This window comes from Rutidosis leptorrhynchoides, chromosome 11 (genome assembly GCF_046630445.1).
Source record: "Rutidosis leptorrhynchoides isolate AG116_Rl617_1_P2 chromosome 11, CSIRO_AGI_Rlap_v1, whole genome shotgun sequence".
NCBI lineage: Eukaryota > Viridiplantae > Streptophyta > Magnoliopsida > Asterales > Asteraceae > Rutidosis > Rutidosis leptorrhynchoides.
In genome coordinates, this window is record NC_092343.1 from 247,126,976 (window position 1) to 247,148,884 (window position 21,909).

The following is a 21,909-nucleotide window of genomic DNA, read 5'->3' on the forward strand; positions in this document are numbered from 1 at the left end:
TGGAATCGATCATCGCAATGGAACCAAATGTTGATGACTTCGTCCAGGAGGATTAGGACGGGTTGTTAAAAACAACAACAACAACAACAACAACAACAACAACAACAACAACAGCAACTACAACAATCATCCCAACAACAATAATAACTGCAACAACAACAACAATCAGAAGCAGCAATGCCAAAGGTGTGAAAAGTATCACTCGGGGTTCTGCACCAAATTTTGCAACAAGTGTAAAAGAAATGGTCATAGCGCGGCGAAGTGTGAGGTCTACGGACCAGGGGTTAATAGAACGAAAGGAACAAATGGTGTCGGAACGAGTAATGGCGGAGCAAGTAGTGTCGGAGCAAGTTATGCCAATGTAGTTTGTTATAAATGTGGAAAACCGGGCCACATTATTAGAAATTGCCCGAACCAGGAGAACACGAATGGACAAGGCCGCGGAAGAGTTTTCAATATTAATGCGGCAGAGGCACAGGAAGACCCGGAGCTTGTTACGGGTACGTTTCTTATTGACAATAAATCTACTTACGTTTTATTTGATTCGGGTGCGGATAGAAGCTATATGAGTAGAGATTTTTGTGCTAAATTAAGTTGTCCATTGACGCCTTTGGATAGTAAATTTTTACTCGAATTAGCAAATGGTAAATTAATTTCAGCAGATAATATATGTCGGAATCGAGAAATTAAACTGGTTAGCGAAACATTTAAGATTAATTTGATACCAGTAGAGTTAGGGAGCTTTGATGTGATAATCGGTATGGACTGGTTGAAAGAAGTGAAAGCAGAGATCGTTTGTTACAAAAATGCAATTCGCATTATACGAGAAAAAGGAAAACCCTTAATGGTGTACGGAGAAAAGGGCAGCACGAAGCTACATCTTATTAGTAATTTGAAGGCACAAAAACTAATAAGAAAAGGTTGCTATGCTGTTCTAGCACACGTCGAGAAAGTACAAACTGAAGAAAAGAGCATCAATGATGTTTCCATTGCAAAAGAATTTCCCGATGTATTTCCGAAAGAATTACCGGGATTACCCCCACATCGATCCGTTGAATTTCAAATAGATCTTGTACCAGGAGCTGCACCAATAGCTCGTGCTCCTTACAGACTCGCACCCAGCGAGATGAAAGAACTGCAAAGCCAATTACAAGAACTTTTAGAGCGTGGTTTCATTCGACCAAGCACATCACCGTGGGGAGCTCCTGTTTTGTTTGTCAAGAAGAAAGATGGTACATTCAGGTTGTGTATCGACTACCGAGAGTTGAACAAACTTACCATCAAGAATCGCTACCCACTGCCGAGAATCGACGACTTATTTGATCAACTACAAGGCTCGTCTGTTTATTCAAAGATTGACTTACGTTCAGGGTATCATCAAATGCGGGTGAAAGAAGATGATATTCCAAAGACTGCTTTCAGAACACGTTACGGTCATTACGAGTTTATGGTCATGCCGTTTGGTTTAACTAATGCACCAGCTGTGTTCATGGACCTTATGAACCGAGTGTGTGGACCATACCTTGACAAGTTTGTCATTGTTTTCATTGATGACATACTTATTTACTCAAAGAATGACCAAGAACACGGTGAACATTTGAGAAAGGTGTTAGAAGTATTAAGGAAGGAAGAATTGTACGCTAAGTTTTCAAAGTGTGCATTTTGGTTGGAAGAAGTTCAATTCCTCGGTCACATAGTGAACAAAGAAGGTATTAAGGTGGATCCGGCAAAGATAGAAACTGTTGAAAAGTGGGAAACCCCGAAAACTCCAAAACACATACGCCAGTTTTTAGAACTAGCTGGTTACTACAGAAGGTTCATCCAAGACTTTTCCAGAATAGCAAAACCCTTGACTGCATTAACGCATAAAGGGAAGAAATTTGAATGGAATGATGAACAAGAGAAAGCGTTTCAGTTATTGAAGAAAAAGCTAACTACGGCACCTATATTGTCATTACCTGAAGGGAATGATGATTTTGTGATTTATTGTGACGCATCAAAGCAAGGTCTCGGTTGTGTATTAATGCAACGAACGAAGGTGATTGCTTATGCGTCTAGACAATTGAAGATTCACGAACAAAATTATACGACGCATGATTTGGAATTAGGAGAGGTTGTTTTTGCATTAAAGACTTGGAGGCACTACTTATATGGGGTCAAAAGTATTATATATACCGACCACAAAAGTCTTCAACACATATTTAATCAGAAACAACTGAATATGAGGCAGCGTAGGTGGATTGAATTATTGAATGATTACGACTTTGAGATTCGTTACCACCCGGGGAAGGCAAATGTGGTAGCCGATGCCTTGAGTAGGAAGGACAGAGAACCCATTCGAGTAAAATCTATGAATATAATGATTCATAATAACCTTACTACTCAAATAAAGGAGGCGCAACAAGGAGTTTTAAAAGAGGGAAATTTAAAGGATGAAATACCCAAAGGATCGGAGAAGCATCTTAATATTCAGGAAGACGGAACCCGGTATAGGGCTGAAAGGATTTGGGTACCAAAATTTGGAGATATGAGAGAAATGGTACTTAGAGAAGCTCATAAAACCAGATACTCAATACATCCTGGAACGGGGAAGATGTACAAGGATCTCAAGAAACATTTTTGGTGGCCGGGTATGAAAGCCGATGTTGCTAAATACGTAGGAGAATGTTTGACGTGTTCTAAGGTCAAAGCTGAGCATCAGAAACCATCAGGTCTACTTCAACAACCCGAAATCCCGGAATGGAAATGGGAAAACATTACCATGGATTTCATCACTAAATTGCCAAGGACTGCAAGTGGTTTTGATACTATTTGGGTAATAGTTGATCGTCTCACCAAATCAGCACACTTCCTGCCAATAAGAGAAGATGACAAGATGGAGAAGTTAGCACGACTGTATTTGAAGGAAGTCATCTCCAGACATGGAATACCAATCTCTATTATCTCTGATAGGGATGGCAGATTTATTTCAAGATTTTGGCAGACATTACAGCAAGCATTAGGAACTCGTCTAGACATGAGTACTGCCTATCATCCACAAACTGATGGGCAGAGCGAAAGGACGATACAAATGCTTGAAGACATGCTACGAGCATGTGTTATTGATTTCGGAAACAGTTGGGATCGACATCTACCGTTAGCAGAATTTTCCTACAACAACAGCTACCATTCAAGCATTGAGATGGCGCCGTTTGAAGCACTTTATGGTAGAAAGTGCAGGTCTCCGATTTGTTGGAGTGAAGTGGGGGATAGACAGATTACGGGTCCGGAGATTATACAAGAAACTACCGAGAAGATCATCCAAATTCAACAACGGTTGAAAACCGCCCAAAGTCTACAAAAGAGCTACGCTGACATTAAAAGAAAAGATATAGAATTTGAAATTGGAGAGATGGTCATGCTTAAAGTTGCACCTTGGAAAGGCGTTGTTCGATTTGGTAAACGAGGGAAATTAAATCCAAGGTATATTGGACCATTCAAGATTATTGATCGTGTCGGACCAGTAGCTTACCGACTTGAGTTACCTCAACAACTTACGGCTGTACATAACACTTTCCACGTCTCGAATTTGAAGAAATATTTTGCTAAAGAAGATCTCACTATTCCGTTAGATGAAATCCAAATCAACGAAAAACTTTAATTCATCGAAGAACCCGTCGAAATAATGGATCGTGAGGTTAAAAGACTTAAGCAAAACAAGATACCAATTGTTAAGGTTCGATGGAATGCTCGTAGAGGACCCGAGTTCACCTGGGAAAGTGAAGATCAGATGAAGAAGAAATACCCGCATCTATTTCCAGAAGATTCGTCAACACCTTCAACAGCTTAAAATTTCGGGACGAAATTTATTTAACGGGTAGGTACTGTAGTGACCCGAACTTTTCCATGTTTATATATATTAATTGAGATTGATATTTACATGATTAAATGTTTCCAACATGTTAAGAAATAAAACTTGTTAAGACTAGATTAATTGAAATAGGTTTCATATAGACAATTGACCACCCAAGTTGACCGGTGATTCACGAACGTTAAAACTTGTAAAAACTATATGATGACATATATATGGTTATATATATAGTTAACATGATATTATGATAAGTAAACATATCATTAAGTATATTAACAATGAACTACATATGTAAAAACAAGACTACTAACTTAATGGTTTTGAAACGAGACATATATGTAACGATTATCGTTGTAACGACATTTAATGTATATATATCATATTAAGAGATATTAGTACATAATAATATCATGATAATATAATAATTTAAAATCTCTTTTGATATTATAAACATTGGGTTAACAACATTTAACAAGATCATTAACCTAAAGGTTTCAAAACAACACTTACATGTAACGACTAACGATGACTTAACGACTCAGTTAAAATGTATATACATGTAGTGTTTTAATATGTATTTATACACTTTTGAAAGACTTCAATACACTTATCAAAATACTTCTACTTAACAAAAATGCTTACAATTACATCCTCGTTCAGTTTCATCAACAATTCTACTCGTATGCACCCGTATTCGTACTCGTACAATACACAGCTTTTAGATGTATGTACTATTGGTATATACACTCCAATGATCCGCTCTTAGCAGCCCATGTGAGTCACCTAACACATGTGGGAACCATCATTTGGCAACTAGCATGAAATATCTCATAAAATTACAAAAATATGAGTAATCATTCATGACTTATTTACATGAAAACAAAATTACATATCCTTTATATCTAATCCATACACCAACGACCAAAAACACCTACAAACACTTTCATTCTTCAATTTTCTTCATCTAATTGATCTCTCTCAAGTTCTATCTTCAAGTTCTAAGTGTTCTTCATAAATTCTACAAGTTCTAGTTACATAAAATCAAGAATACTTTCAAGTTTGCTAGCTCACTTCCAATCTTGTAAGGTGATCATCCAACCTCAAGAAATCTTTGTTTCTTACAGTAGGTTATCATTCTAATACAAGGTAATAATCATATTCAAACTTTGGTTCAATTTCTATAACTATAACAATCTTATTTCAAGTAATGATCTTACTTGAACTTGTTTTCGTGTCATGATTCTGCTTCAAGAACTTCGAGCCATCCAAGGATCCATTGAAGCTAGATCCATTTTTCTCTTTTCCAATAGGTTTATCCAAGGAACTTAAGGTAGTAATGATGTTCATAACATCATTCGATTCATACATATAAAGCTATCTTATTCGAAGGTTTAAACTTGTAATCACTAGAACATAGTTTAGTTAATTCTAAACTTGTTCGCAAACAAAAGTTAATCCTTCTAACTTGACTTTTAAAATCAACTAAACACATGTTCTATATCTATATGATATGCTAACTTAATGATTTAAAACCTGGAAACACGAAAAACACCGTAAAACCGGATTTACGCCGTCGTAGTAACACCGCGGGCTGTTTTGGGTTAGTTAATTAAAAACTATGATAAACTTTGATTTAAAAGTTGTTATTCTGAGAAAATGATTTTTATTATGAACATGAAACTATATCCAAAAATTATGGTTAAACTCAAAGTGGAAGTATGTTTTCTAAAATGGTCATCTAGACGTCGTTCTTTCGACTGAAATGACTACCTTTACAAAAACGACTTGTAACTTATTTTTCCGACTATAAACCTATACTTTTTCTGTTTAGATTCATAAAATAGAGTTCAATATGAAACCATAGCAATTTGATTCACTCAAAACGGATTTAAAATGAAGAAGTTATGGGTAAAGCAAGATTGGATAATTTTTCTCATTTTAGCTACGTGAAAATTGGTAACAAATCTATTCCAACCATAACTTAATCAACTTGTATTGTATATTATGTAATCTTGAGATACCATAGACACGTATACAATGTTTCGACCTATCATGTCGACACATCTATATATATTTCGGAACAACTATAGACACTCTATATGTGAATGTTGGAGTTAGCTATACAGGGTTGAGGTTGATTCCAAAATATATATAGTTTGAGTTGTGATCAATACTGAGATACGTATACACTGGGTCGTGGATTGATTCAAGATAATATTTATCGATTTATTTCTGTACATCTAACTGTGGACAACTAGTTGTAGGTTACTAACGAGGACAGCTGACTTAATAAACTTAAAACATCAAAATATATTAAAAGTGTTGTAAATATATTTTGAACATACTTTGATATATATGTATATATTGTTATAGGTTCGTGAATCAACCAGTGGCCAAGTCTTACTTCCCGACGAAGTAAAAAAATCTGTGAAAGTGAGTTATAGTCCCACTTTTAAAATCTAATATTTTTGGGATGAGAATACATGCAGGTTTTATAAATGATTTACAAAATAGACACAAGTACGTGAAACTACATTCTATGGTTGAATTATCGAAATCGAATATGCCCCTTTTTATTAAGTCTGGTAATCTAAGAATTAGGGAACAGACACCCTAATTGACGCGAATCCTAAAGATAGATCTATTGGGCCTAACAAACCCCATCCAAAGTACCGGATGCTTTAGTACTTCGAAATTTATATCATATCCGAAGGGTGTCCCGGAATGATGGGGATATTCTTAAATATGCATCTTGTTAATGTCGATTACCAGGTGTTCACCATATGAATGATTTTTATCTCTATGTATGGGATGTGTATTGAAATATGAAATCTTGTGGTCTATTGTTACGATTTGATATATATAGGTTAAACCTATAACTCACCAACATTTTTGTTGACGTTTAAAGCATGTTTATTCTCAGGTGAATACTAAGAGCTTCCGCTGTTGCATACTAAAATAAGGACAAGATTTGGAGTCCATGTTTGTATGATATTGTGTAAAAACTGCATTCAAGAAACTGATTTCGATGTAACATATTTGTATTGTAAACCATTATGTAATGGTCGTGTGTAAACAGGATATTTTAGATTATCATTATTTGATAATCTACGTAAAGCTTTTTAAACCTTTATTGATGAAATAAAGGTTATGGTTTGTTTTAAAATGAATGCAGTCTTTGAAAAACGTCTCATATAGAGGTCAAAACCTCGCAACGAAATCAATTAATATGGAACGCTTTTAATCAATAAGAACGGGACATTTCATTTGTTACCAATTTTCACGTAGCTAAAATGAGAAAAATTATCCAATCTTGTTTTACCCATAACTTCTTCATTTTAAATCCGTTTTGAGTGAATCAAATTGCTATGGTTTCATATTGAACTCTATATTATGAATCTAAACAGAAAAAGTATAGGTTTATAGTCAGAAAAATAAGTTACAAGTCGTTTTTGTAAAGGTAGTCATTTCAGTCGAAAGAACGACGTCTAGATGACCATTTTAGAAAACATACTTCCACTTTGAGTTTAACCATAATTTTTGGATATAGTTTCATGTTCATAATAAAAATCATTTTCTCGGAATAACAACTTTTAAATCAAAGTTTATCATTGTTTTTAATTAACTAACCCAAAACAGCCCGCGGTGTTACTACGACGGCGTAAATCAGGTTTTACGGTGTTTTTCGTGTTTCCAGGTTTTAAATCATTAAGTTAGCATATCATATAGATATAGAACATGTGTTTAGTTGATTTTAAAAGTCAAGTTAGAAGGATTAACTTTTGTTTGCGAACAAGTTTAGAATTAACTAAACTATGTTCTAGTGATTACAAGTTTAAACCTTCGAATAAGATAGCTTTATATGTATGAATCGAATGATGTTATGAACATAATTACTACCTTAAGTTCCTTGGATAAACCTACTGGAAAAGAGAAAAATGGATCTAGCTTCAACGGATCCTTGGATGGCTCGAAGTTCTTGAAGCAGAATCATGACACGAAAACAAGTTCAAGTAAGATCATCACTTGAAATAAGATTGTTATAGTTATAGAAATTGAACCAAAGTTTGAATATGATTATTACCTTGTATTAGAATGATAACCTACTGTAAGAAACAAAGATTTCTTGAGGTTGGATGATCACCGTACAAGATTGGAAGTGAGCTAGCAAACTTGAAAGTATTCTTGATTTTATGTAACTAGAACTTGTAAAATATATGAAGAACACTTAGAACTTGAAGATAGAACTTGAGAGAGATCAATTAGATGAAGAAAATTGAAGAATGAAAGTGTTTGTAGGTGTTTTTGGTCATTGGTGTATGGATTAGATATAAATGATATGTAATTTTGTTTTCATGTAAATAAGTCATGAATGATTACTCATATTTTTGTAATTTATGAGATATTTCATGCTAGTTGCCAAATGATGGTTCCCAAATGTGTTAGGTGACTCACATGGGCTGCTAAGAGCTGATCATTGGAGTGTGTATACCAATAGTACATACATCTAAAAGCTGTGTATTGTACGAGTACGAATACGGGTGCATACGAGTAGAATTGTTGATGAAACTGAACGAGGATGTAATTGTAAGCATTTTTGTTAAGTAGAAGTATTTTGATAAGTGTCTTGAAGTCTTTCAAAAGTGTATGAATACATATTAAAACACTACATGTATATACATTTTAACTGAGTCGTTAAGTCATCGTTAGTCGTTACATGTAAATGTTGTTTTGAAACCTTTAGGTTAACGATCTTGTTGAATGTTGTTAACCCATTGTTTATTATAACAAATGAGATGTTAAATTATTGTATTATCATGATATTATGATATATAATATATCTTAGTATGATGTATATACAGTTAAATGTCGTTACAACGATAATCGTTACATATATGTCTCGTTTCGAAATCATTAAGTTAGTAGTCTTATTTTTTACATATGTATTTCATTGTTAATACACTTAATAATATATTTACTTATCATTTAACATAATTAACCAAGTGTATCAATATCTTAATATGATTCATATGTACCTAGTAAGACGTTGTTATAACGATAATCGTTATATATATCGTTTTCGAGTTTCTTAAATTAATAGTCTCATTTTTATGTATATAACTCATTGTTAAAATACCTAATGAGATACATACTTATAATAAAAACATGTTAACTATATATATAACCATATATATGTCATCGTATAGTTTTTACAAGTTTTAACGTTCGTGAATCACCGGTCAACTTGGGTGGTCAATTGTCTATATGAAACATATTTCAATTAATCAAGTCTTAACAAGTTTGATTGCTTAACATGTTGGAAACATTTAATCATGTAAATATCAATCTCAATTAATTTATATAAACATGGAAAAGTTCGGGTCACTACAGTACCTACCCGTTAAATAAATTTCGTCCCGAAATTTTAAGCTGTTGAAGGTGTTGACGAATCTTCTGGAAATAGATGCGGGTATTTCTTCTTCATCTGATCTTCACGCTCCCAGGTGAACTCGGGTCCTCTACGAGCATTCCATCGAACCTTAACAATTGGTATCTTGTTTTGCTTAAGTCTTTTAACCTCACGATCCATTATTTCGACGGGTTCTTCGATGAATTGAAGTTTTTTGTTGATTTGGATTTCATCTAACGGAATAGTGAGATCTTCTTTAGCAAAACATTTCTTCAAATTCGAGACGTGGAAAGTGTTATGTACAGCCGCGAGTTGTTGAGGTAAATCAAGTCGGTAAGCTACTGGTCCGACACGATCAATAATCTTGAATGGTCCAATATACCTTGGATTTAATTTCCCTCGTTTACCAAATCGAACAACGCCTTTCCAAGGTGCAACTTTAAGCATGACCATCTCTCCAATTTCAAATTCTATATCTTTTCTTTTAATGTCAGCGTAGCTCTTTTGTCGACTTTGGGCGGTTTTCAACCGTTGTTGAATTTGGATGATCTTCTCGGTAGTTTCTTGTATAATCTCCGGACCCGTAATCTGTCTATCCCCCACTTCACTCCAACAAATCGGAGACCTGCACTTTCTACCATAAAGTGCTTCAAACGGCGCCATCTCAATGCTTGAATGGTAGCTGTTGTTGTAGAAAAATTCTGCTAACGGTAGATGTCGATCCCAACTGTTTCCGAAATCAATAACACATGCTCGTAGCATGTCTTCAAGCGTTTGTATCGTCCTTTCGCTCTGCCCATCAGTTTGTGGATGATAGGCAGTACTCATGTCTAGACGAGTTCCTAATGCTTGCTGTAATGTCTGCCAGAATCTTGAAATAAATCTGCCATCCCTATCAGAGATAATAGAGATTGGTATTCCATGTCTGGAGACGACTTCCTTCAAATACAGTCGTGCTAACTTCTCCATCTTGTCATCTTCTCTTATTGGCAGGAAATGTGCTGATTTGGTGAGACGATCAACTATTACCCAAATAGTATCAAAACCACTTGCAGTCCTTGGCAATTTAGTAATGAAATCCATGGTAATGTTTTCCCATTTCCATTCCGGGATTTTGGGTTGTTGAAGTAGACCTGATGGTTTCTGATGCTCAGCTTTGACCTTAGAACACGTCAAACATTCTCCTACGTATTTAGCAACATCGGCTTTCATACCCGGCCACCAAAAATGTTTCTTGAGATCCTTGTACATCTTCCCCGTTCCAGGATGTATTGAGTATCTGGTTTTATGAGCTTCTCTAAGTACCATTTCTCTCATATCTCCAAATTTTGGTACCCAAATCCTTTCAGCCCTATACCGGGTTCCTTCTTCCCGAATATTAAGATGCTTCTCCGATCCTTTGGGTATTTCATCCTTTAAATTTCCCTCTTTTAAAACTCCTTGTTGCGCCTCCTTTATTTGAGTAGTAAGGTTATTATGAATCATTATATTCATAGATTTTACTCGAATGGGTTCTCTGTCCTTCCTGCTCAAGGCATCGGCTACCACATTTGCCTTCCCCGGGTGGTAACGAATCTCAAAGTCGTAATCATTCAATAATTCAATCCACCTACGCTGCCTCATATTCAATTGTTTCTGATTAAATATGTGTTGAAGACTTTTGTGGTCGGTATATATAATACTTTTGACCCCATATAAGTAGTGCCTCCAAGTCTTTAATGCAAAAACAACCGCGCCTAATTCCAAATCATGCGTCGTATAATTTTGTTCGTGAATCTTCAATTGTCTAGACGCATAAGCAATCACCTTCGTTCGTTGCATTAATACACAACCGAGACCTTGCTTTGATGCATCACAATAAATCACAAAATCATCATTCCCTTCAGGCAATGACAATATAGGTGCCGTAGTTAGCTTTTCCTTCAATAACTGAAACGCTTTCTCTTGTTCATCATTCCATACAAATTTCTTCCCTTTATGCGTTAATGCAGTTAAGGGTTTTGCTATTCTGGAAAAATCTTGGATGAACCTTCTGTAGTAACCAGCTAGTCCTAAAAACTGGCGTATTTGTTTCGGAGTTTTCGGGGTTTCCCACTTTTCAACAGTTTCTATCTTTGCCGGATCCACCTTAATACCTTCTTTGTTCACTATGTGATCGAGGAATTGAACTTCTTCCAACCAAAATGCACACTTTGAAAACTTAGCGTACAATTCTTCCTTACTCAATACTTCTAACACCTTTCTCAAATGTTCACCGTGTTCTTGGTCATTCTTTGAGTAAATAAGTATGTCATCAATGAAAACAATGACAAACTTGTCAAGGTATGGTCCACACACTCGGTTCATAAGGTCCATGAACACAGCTGGTGCATTAGTTAAACCAAACGGCATGACCATAAACTCGTAATGACCGTAACGTGTTCTGAAAGCAGTCTTTGGAATATCATCTTCTTTCACCCGCATTTGATGATACCCGGAACGTAAGTCAATCTTTGAATAAACAGACGAGCCTTGTAGTTGATCAAATAAGTCGTCGATTCTCGGTAGTGGGTAGCGGTTCTTGATGGTAAGTTTGTTCAACTCTCGGTAGTCGATACACAACCTGAATGTACCATTTTTCTTCTTGACAAACAAAACAGGAGCTCCCCACGGTGATGTGCTTGGTCGAACGAAACCACGCTCTAAAAGTTCTTGTAATTGGCTTTGCAGTTCTTTCATCTCGCTGGGTGCGAGTCTGTAAGGAGCACGAGCTATTGGTGCAGCTCCTGGTACAAGATCTATTTGAAATTCAACAGATCGATGTGGGGGTAATCCCGGTAATTCTTTCGGAAATACATCGGGAAATTCTTTTGCAATGGAAACATCATTGATGCTCTTTTCTTCAGTTTGTACTTTCTCGACGTGTGCTAGAACAGCATAGCAACCTTTTCTTATTAGTTTTTGTGCCTTCAAATTACTAATAAGATGTAGCTTCGTGTTGCCCTTTTCTCCGTACACCATTAAGGGTTTTCCTTTTTCTCGTATAATGCGAATTGCATTTTTGTAACAGACGATCTCTGCTTTCACTTCTTTCAACCAGTCCATACCGATTATCACATCAAAACTCCCTAACTCTACTGGTATCAAATCAATCTTAAATGTTTCGCTAACCAGTTTAATTTCTCGATTCCGACATATATTATCTGCTGAAATTAATTTACCATTTGCTAATTCGAGTAAAAAGTTACTATCCAAAGGCGTCAATGGACAACTTAATTTAGCACAAAAATCTCTACTCATATAGCTTCTATCCGCACCCGAATCCAATAAAACGTAAGCAGATTTATTGTCAATAAGAAACGTACCCGTAACAAGCTCCGGGTCTTCCTGTGCCTCTGCCGCATTAATATTGAAAACTCTTCCGCGGCCTTGTCCATTCGTGTTCTCCTGGTTCGGGCAATTTCTAATAATGTGGCCCGGTTTTCCACATTTATAACAAACTACATTGGCATAACTTGCTCCGACACTACTTGCTCCGCCATTACTCGTTCCGACACCATTTGTTCCTTTCGTTCTATTAACCCCTGGTCCGTAGACCTCACACTTCGCCACGCTATGACCATTTCTTTTACACTTGTTGCAAAATTTGGTGCAGAACCCCGAGTGATACTTTTCACACCTTTGGCATAGCTGCTTCTGATTGTTGTTGTTATTGCGGTTATTATTATTGTTGGGATGATTGTTGTAGTTGCTGTTGTTGTTGTTGTTGTTGTTGTTGTTGTTGTTGGGCAGTTTGTTGTAGTTGCGATTGATGTTGCGATTGTTGGGATAATTGTTGCGATTATTGTTGTAATTGCTGTTGTTGTTGTATTGGTGATTCTTATCACCGTTTTCCTCCCACTTTCTTTTGACTTGCTTCACATTGGCCTCTTCAGCAGTCTGATATTTAATTCTTTCTTCAATCTGGTTCACTAGTTTGTGAGCCATTCTACATGCCTGTTGTATGGAGGCGGGCCCGTGTGAACTTATATCTTCTTGGATTCTTTCCGGTAATCCTTTCACAAACGCGTCGATCTTCTCTTCCTCATCTTCGAATGCTCCCGGACACAATAGGCACAATTCTGTGAATCGTCTTTCGTACGTGGTAATATCAAATCCTTGGGTTCGTAACCCTCTAAGTTCTGTCTTGAGCTTATTGACCTCGGTTCTGGGACGGTACTTCTCGTTCATCAAGTGCTTGAATGCTGACCACGGTAGTGCGTACGCATCGTCTTGTCCCACTTGCTCTAGATAGGTATTCCACCATGTTAACGCAGAACCTGTGAAGGTATGCGTAGCGTACTTCACTTTGTCCTCTTCGGTACACTTACTTATGGCAAACACCGATTCGACCTTCTCGGTCCACCGTTTCAATCCGATCGGTCCTTCGGTTCCATCAAATTCCAAAGGTTTGCAGGCAGTGAATTCTTTGTAGGTGCATCCTACACGATTTCCTGTACTGCTAGATCCAAGGTTATTATTGGTATGTAGCGCAGCCTGTACTGCGGCTATGTTTGAAGCTAGAAAAGTATGGAATTCCTCTTCATTCATATTCACGGTGTGCCGAGTACTCGGTGCCATTTCCTTCAAAATAGTCAAATGGAACAAGTTAATCATACAGAATATTAAGAGTAGTTAATAGTATTTCGTAGCATAATGTGAACTCATTTATAAAAGCTTTTTCTTCATATTAGCATTTTATAAGTTTAAATTCGGGTAGTACCTACCCGTTAAGTTCATACTTAGTAGCTAATATACAATTCAACTACTACAATTCTATATGAAAAACTGATTATAATAATATTTTGCGTTCAAACTTTTACACAATATTTTACAAACTTACAATACCGCTTATTTTACATATAGCATGAAATATAGCACACAATAAATTTGATACAAGATGGTTGTGAAGATAATTCTAGCTAGTACACAAGTCGTTCAGCAACGGCAATAAAGACATGTAATTCATACGTCCAGAAACAAGTCATGCATTCTGGTTTTACTAGGATTACTTCCCATCCTTGGTCTTGTGGAACATAACCGTTATGGCCGTTGATAAGACAGCGTATTGTAACGTCGTCAAAGGGACGAGGTTTACGTAATGTCCAACAGTCCCGTAACAATCTAAAAACCTCATTTCTTACCCCAATTACCGACTCCGTCAATTGTGGGAACGTTTTGTTTAATAGTTGTAGCCCGATGTTCTTGTTCTCACTTTGGTGAGAAGCGAACATTACTAATCCGTAAACATAACATGCTTCTTTATGTTGCATGTTAGCCGCTTTTTCTAAATCACGAAGTCCAATATTCGGATATATTGAGTCAAAATAATTTCTTAACCCGTTGCGTAAAATAGCATTTGGGTTCCCCGCAATATATGCGTCAAAGTAAACACATCGTAACTTATGGGTTTCCCAATGTGATATCCCCCATTTTTCAAACGAAAGTCTCTTATAAACCAAGACATTCTTGGAACGTTCTTCGAATGTCTTACAAACTGATCTCGCCTTAAATAGTTGTGCCGAAGAATTCTGACAGACTCTAGACAAGATTTCATCAATCATGTCTCCGGGTAGGTCTCTTAAAATATTAGGTTGTCTATCCATTTTGTGTTTTTATACTGTAAAATAGACAAGAGTTAGATTCATAAAAAAAATACTTATTAATACAAGCAATTTTTACATATATCATAAAGCATAAGTGAAATGTCCCGTTCTTATTGATTAAAAACGTTCCATATTAATTGATTTCGTTGCGAGGTTTTGACCTCTATATGAGACGTTTTTCAAAGACTGCATTCATTTTTAAAACAAACCATAACCTTTATTTCATAAATAAAGGTTTAAAAAGCTTTACGTAGATTATCAAATAATGATAATCTAAAATATCCTGTTTACACACGACCATTACATAATGGTTTACAATACAAATATGTTACATCGAAATCAGTTTCTTGAATGCAGTTTTTACACAATATCATACAAACATGGACTCCAAATCTTGTCCTTATTTTAGTATGCAACAGCGGAAGCTCTTAATATTCACCTGAGAATAAACATGCTTTAAACGTCAACAAAAATGTTGGTGAGTTATAGGTTTAACCTATATATATCAAATCGTAACAATAGACCACAAGATTTCATATTTCAATACACATCCCATACATAGAGATAAAAATCATTCATATGGTGAACACCTGGTAACCGACAATAACAAGATGCATATATAAGAATATCCCCATCATTCCGGGACACCCTTCGGATATGATATAAATTTCGAAGTACTAAAGCATCCGGTACTTTGGATGGGGTTTGTTAGGCCCAATAGATCTATCTTTAGGATTCGCGTCAATTAGGGTGTCTGTTCCCTAATTCTTAGATTACCAGACTTAATAAAAAGGGGCATATTCGATTTTGATAATTCAACCATAGAATGTAATTTCACGTACTTGTGTCTATTTTGTAAATCATTTATAAAACCTGCATGTATTCTCATCCCAAAAATATTAGATTTTAAAAGTGGGACTATAACTCACTTTCACAGATTTTTACTTCGTCGGGAAGTAAGACTTGGCCACTGTTGATTCACGAACCTATAACAATATATACATATATATTAAAGTATGTTCAAAATATATTTACAACACTTTTAATATATTTTGATGTTTTAAGTTTATTAAGTCAGCTGTCCTCGTTAGTAACCTATAACTAGTTGTCCACAGTTAGATGTACAGAAATAAATCGATAAATATTATCTTGAATCAATCCACGACTCAGTGTATACGTATCTCAGTATTGATCACAACTCAAACTATATATATTTTGGAATCAACTTCAACCCTGTATAGCTAACTCCAACATTCACATATAGAGTGTCTATGGTTGTTCCGAAATATATATAGATGTGTCGACATGATAGGTCGAAACATTGTATACGTGTCTATGGAATCTCAAGATTACATAATATACAATACAAGTTGATTAAGTTATGGTTGGAATAGATTTGTTACCAATTTTCACGTAGCTAAAATGAGAAAAATTATCCAATCTTGTTTTACCCATAACTTCTTCATTTTAAATCCGTTTTGAGTGAATCAAATTGCTATGATTTCATATTGAACTCTATTTTATGAATCTAAACAGAAAAAGTATAGGTTTATAGTCGGAAAAATAAGTTACAAGTCGTTTTTGTAAAGGTAGTCATTTCAGTCGAAAGAACGACGTCTAGATGACCATTTTAGAAAACATACTTCCACTTTGAGTTTAACCATAATTTTTGGATATAGTTTCATGTTCATAATAAAAATCATTTTCTCAGAATAACAACTTTTAAATCAAAGTTTATCATAGTTTTTAATTAACTAACCCAAAACAGCCCGCGGTGTTACTACGACGGCGTAAATCCGGTTTTACGGTGTTTTTCGTGTTTCCAGGTTTTAAATCATTAAGTTAGCATATCATATAGATATAGAACATGTGTTTAGTTGATTTTAAAAGTCAAGTTAGAAGGATTAACTTTTGTTTGCGAACAAGTTTAGAATTAACTAAACTATGTTCTAGTGATTACAAGTTTAAACCTTCGAATAAGATAGCTTTATATGTATGAATCGAATGATGTTATGAACATCATTACTACCTTAATTTCCTTGGATAAACCTACTGGAAAAGAGAAAAATGGATCTAGCTTCAATGGATCCTTGGATGGCTCGAAGTTCTTGAAGCAGAATCATGACACGAAAACAAGTTCAAGTAAGATCATCACTTGAAATAAGATTGTTATAGTTATAGAAATTGAACCAAAGTTTGAATATGATTATTACCTTGTATTAGAATGATAACCTACTGTAAGAAACAAAGATTTCTTGAGGTTGGATGATCACCTTACAAGATTGGAAGTGAGCTAGCAAACTTGAAAGTATTCTTGATTTTATGAAACTAGAACTTTTGGAATTTATGAAGAACACTTAGAACTTGAAGATAGAACTTGAGAGAGATCAATTAGATGAAGAAAATTGAAGAATGAAAGTGTTTGTAGGTGTTTTTGGTCGTTGGTGTATGGATTAGATATAAAGGATATGTAATTTTGTTTTCATGTAAATAAGTCATGAATGATTACTCATATTTTTGTAATTTTATGAGATATTTCATGCTAGTTGCCAAATGATGGTTCCCACATGTGTTAGGTGACTCACATTGGCTGCTAAGAGCTGATCATTGGAGTGTATATACCAATAGTACATACATCTAAAAGCTGTGTATTGTACGAGTACGAATACGGGTGCATACGAGTAGAATTGTTGATGAAACTGAACGAGGATGTAATTGTAAGCATTTTTGTTAAGTAGAAGTATTTTGATAAGTGTATTGAAGTCTTTCAAAAGTGTATAAATACATATTAAAACACTACATGTATATACATTTTAACTGAGTCGTTAAGTCATCGTTAGTCGTTACATGTAAGTGTTGTTTTGAAACCTTTAGGTTAACGATCTTGTTAAATGTTGTTAACTCAATGTTTATAATATCAAATGAGATTTTAAATTATTATATTATCATGATATTATCATGTATGAATATCTCTTAATATGATATATATACATTAAATGTCTTTACAACGATAATCGTTACATATATGTCTCGTTTAAAAATCATTAAGTTAGTAGTCTTGTTTTTACATATGTAGTTCATTGTTAATATACTTTATGATATGTTTTCTTATCATAGTATCATGTTAACTATATATATATATCCATATATATGTCATCATATAGTTTTTACAAGTTTTAACGTTCGTGAATCACCGATCAACTTGGGTGGTCAATTGTCTATATGAAACATATTTCAATTAATCAAGTCTTAACAAGTTTGATTGCTTAACATGTTGGAAACATTTAATCATGTAAATATCAATCTCAATTAATATATATAAACATGGAAAAGTTCGGGTCACTACAGTACCTACCCGTTAAATAAATTTCGTCCCGAAATTTTAAGCTGTTGAAGGTGTTGACGAATCTTCTGGAAATAGATGCGGGTATTTCTTCTTCATCTGATCTTCACGCTCCCAGGTGAACTCGGGTCCTCTACGAGCATTCCATCGAACCTTAACAATTGGTATCTTGTTTTGCTTAAGTCTTTTAACCTCACGATCCATTATTTCGACGGGTTCTTCGATGAATTGAAGTTTTTCGTTGATTTGGATTTCATCTAACGGAATAGTGAGATCTTCTTTAGCAAAACATTTCTTTAAATTCGAGACGTGGAAAGTGTTATGTACAGCCGCGAGTTGTTGAGGTAACTCTAGTCGGTAAGCTACTGGTCCGACACGATCAATAATCTTGAATGGTCCAATATACCTTGGATTTAATTTCCCTCGTTTACCAAATCGAACAACGCCTTTCCAGGGTGCAACTTTAAGCATGACCATCTCTCCAATTTCAAATTCTATATCTTTTCTTTTAATGTCAGCGTAGCTCTTTTGTCGACTTTGGGCGGTTTTCAACCGTTGTTGAATTTGGATGATCTTCTCGGCAGTTTCTTGTATAATCTCCGGACCCGTAATCGGTCTATCCCCCACTTCACTCCAACAAATCGGAGACCTGCACTTTCTACCATAAAGTGCTTCAAACGGCGCCATCTCAATGCTTGAATGGTAGCTGTTGTTGTAGGAAAATTCTGCTAACGGTAGATGTCGATCCCAACTGTTTCCGAAATCAATAACACATGCTCGTAGCATGTCTTCAAGCGTTTGTATCGTCCTTTTGCTCTGCCCATAAGTTTGTGGATGATAGGCAGTACTCATGTCTAGACGAGTTCCTAATGCTTGCTGTAATGTCTGCCAGAATCTTGAAATAAATCTGCCATCCCTATCAGAGATAATAGAGATTGGTATTCCATGTCTGGAGACGACTTCCTTCAAATACAGTCGTGCTAACTTCTCCATCTTGTCATCTTCTCTTATTGGTAGGAAGTGTGCTGATTTGGTGAGACGATCAACTATTACCCAAATAGTATCAAAACCACTTGCAGTCCTTGGCAATTTAGTGATGAAATCCATGGTAATGTTTTCCCATTTCCATTCCGGGATTTCGGGTTGTTGAAGTAGACCTGATGGTTTCTGATGCTCAGCTTTGACCTTAGAACACGTCAAACATTCTCCTACGTATTTAGCAACATCGGCTTTCATACCCGGCCACCAAAAATGTTTCTTGAGATCCTTGTACATCTTCCCCGTTCCAGGATGTATTGAGTATCTGGTTTTATGAGCTTCTCTAAGTACCATTTCTCTCATATCTCCAAATTTTGGTACCCAAATCCTTTCAGCCCTATACCGGGTTCTGTCTTCCTGAATATTAAGATGCTTCTCCGATCCTTTGGGTATTTCATCCTTTAAATTTCCCTCTTTTAAAACTCCTTGTTGCGCCTCCTTTATTTGAGTAGTAATGTTATTATGAATCATTATATTCATAGATTTTACTCGAATGGGTTCTCTGTCCTTCCTGCTCAAGGCATCGGCTACCACATTTGCCTTCCCCGGGGGGTAACGAATCTCAAAGTCGTAATCATTCAATAATTCAATCCACCTACGCTGCCTCATATTCAGTTGTTTCTGATTAAATATGTGTTGAAGACTTTTGTGGTCGGTATATATAATACTTTTGACCCCATATAAGTAGTGCCTCCAAGTCTTTAATGCAAAAACAACCGCGCCTAATTCCAAATCATGCGTCGTATAATTTTGTTCGTGAATCTTCAATTGTCTAGACGCATAAGCAATCACCTTCGTTCGTTGCATTAATACACAACCGAGACCTTGCTTTGATGCATCACAATAAATCACAAAATCATCATTCCCTTCAGGCAATGACAATATAGGTGCCGTAGTTAGCTTTTTCTTCAATAACTGAAACGCTTTCTCTTGTTCATCATTCCATTCAAATTTCTTCCCTTTATGCGTTAATGCAGTCAAGGGTTTTGCTATTCTGGAAAAGTCTTGGATGAACCTTCTGTAGTAACCAGCTAGTCCTAAAAACTGGCGTATGTGTTTCGGAGTTTTCGGGGTTTCCCACTTTTCAACAGTTTCTATCTTTGCCGGATCCACCTTAATACCTTCTTTGTTCACTATGTGACCGAGGAATTGAACTTCTTCCAACCAAAATGCACACTTTGAAAACTTAGCGTACAATTCTTCCTTCCTCAATACTTCTAACACCTTTCTCAAATGTTCACCGTGTTCTTGGTCATTCTTTGAGTAAATAAGTATGTCATCAATGAAAACAATGACAAACTTGTCAAGGTATGGTCCACACACTCGGTTCATAAGGTCCATGAACACAGCTGGTGCATTAGTTAAACCAAATGGCATGACCATAAACTCGTAATGACCGTAACGTGTTCTGAAAGCAGTCTTTGGAATATCATCTTCTTTCACCCGCATTTGATGATACTCGGAACGTAAGTCAATCTTTGAATAAACAGACGAGCCTTGTAGTTGATCAAATAAGTCGTCGATTCTCGGTAGTGGGTAGCGGTTCTTGATGGTAAGTTTGTTCAACTCTCGGTAGTCGATACACAACCTGAATGTACCATCTTTCTTCTTGACAAACAAAACAGGAGCTCCCCACGGTGATGTGCTTGGTCGAATGAAACCACGCTCTAAAAGTTCTTGTAATTGGCTTTGCAGTTCTTTCATCTCGCTGGGTGCGAGTCTGTAAGGAGCACGAGCTATTGGTGCAGCTCCTGGTACAAGATCTATTTGAAATTCAACGGATCGATGTGGGGGTAATCCCGGTAATTCTTTCGGAAATACATCAGGAAATTCTTTTGCAATGGGAACATCATTGATGCTCTTTTCTTCAGTTTGTACTTTCTCGACGTGTGCTAGAACAGCATAGCAACCTTTTCTTATTAGTTTTTGTGCCTTCAAATTACTAATAAGATGTAGCTTCGTGTTGCCCTTTTCTCCGTACACCATTAAGGGTTTTCCTTTTTCTCGTATAATGCGAATTGCATTTTTGTAACAAACGATCTCCGCTTTCACTTCTTTCAACCAGTCCATACCGATTATCACATCAAAACTCCCTAACTCTACTGGTATCAAATCAATCTTAAATGTTTCGCTAACCAGTTTAATTTCTCGATTCCGACATATATTATCTGCTGAAATTAATTTACCATTTGCTAATTCGAGTAAAAATTTACTATCTAAAGGCGTCAATGGACAACTTAATTTAGCACAAAAATCTCTACTCATATAGCTTCTATCCGCACCCGAATCAAATAAAACGTAAGCAGATTTATTGTCAATAAGAAACGTACCCGTAACAAGCTCCGGGTCTTCCTGTGCCTCTATCGCATTAATATTGAAAACTCTTCCACGGCCTTGTCCATTCGTGTTCTCCTGGTTCGGGCAATTTCTAATAATGTGGCCTGGTTTTCCACATTTATAACAAACTACATTGGCATAACTTGCTCCGACACTACTTGCTCCGCCATTACTCATTCCGACACCATTTGTTCCTTTCGTTCTATTAGCCCCTGGTCCGTAGACCTCACACTTCGCCGCGCTATGACCATTTCTTTTACACTTGTTGCAAAATTTGGTGCAGAACCCCGAGTGATTCTTTTCACAC